Source organism: Mus pahari, chromosome 2, assembly GCF_900095145.1.
Source record: "Mus pahari chromosome 2, PAHARI_EIJ_v1.1, whole genome shotgun sequence".
NCBI lineage: Eukaryota > Metazoa > Chordata > Mammalia > Rodentia > Muridae > Mus > Mus pahari.
In genome coordinates, this window is record NC_034591.1 from 136,177,253 (window position 1) to 136,178,197 (window position 945).

A 945-nucleotide genomic window follows, 5' to 3' on the forward strand; every position below is an offset into this window, starting at 1 on the left:
AGGAAGCTTGGGTGGGGTAGCCAAGAAAGGAAAGGCTGGATTTGGGCTGTGCCATGAGATGTGGATGGTTGGTTGTCTCGGCTTTACACTTTGTGTTGTTTTAAACAACTTGCTTTGTCTAATGTGGCTTTGTTGTTGAATTAAACAGCTACTTTGAAAAAAAAAAAAAAAGAATAAAAGTGAATACTTGCAGGGTGGGTGTGGGGGTTCAGTGTTCAGCTCTAACCTAGCTGGTGCAAGACCCTGGGATGGCTCTGGGAAAATAAACAAATCATCAAGGTGTCTGTCTTAGATACTTGTCTTTTTGTTTTGTTTTTTTGAGACAGGTTTTCTCTGTGTAGCCCTGGCTGTCCTGGAACCCACAGAGATCCTGCCAGCGCCTCCTGAGTGCTGGGGTTAAAGGTGTGAGCCATCACCGCAGGCTTAGTTACTTGTTGCTGTGATAAAATACCCTGATCAAAGCAACTTAAGGGAAGAGGGACTGACTTTGCTCACCGATTCAGGGAACATCTTCAGGGTCGTCACAGCAGTATCATGGTGGCGGGAGCTTGGAGCAGGGGGTCTCAGCAGTCAGGAAGCTGAGAGAATGCTTGAATCTAAGTTTCTCTTCTTTATTTAGTCCAGAACCTCAGTCCCGACCACAATAGAAGTGGGTCTTCCCACCTCCTAAAACTTAATCTAGATAACTCCTTACAGAAATGCCCAGGTCAGGTTAGATTCTAGTTGTGGTCAGGTTAACAATGTTAATGACAGTGTTCCCGGAGCACTGTCTTACAGTGAACAGGCAATGGCGATCTATCAGACTCAAAGGTTTTATCTCATACCCCATTGTCTAGAAGACATAACAGGAGGGCCTGGCTTGGGACCCAGATTATAGAGCCATGTCCCTGTCTGAGACCTGTGTGCTCCATTGTGGGATGTATTAGATGCTTTTTTTTTTTTTTT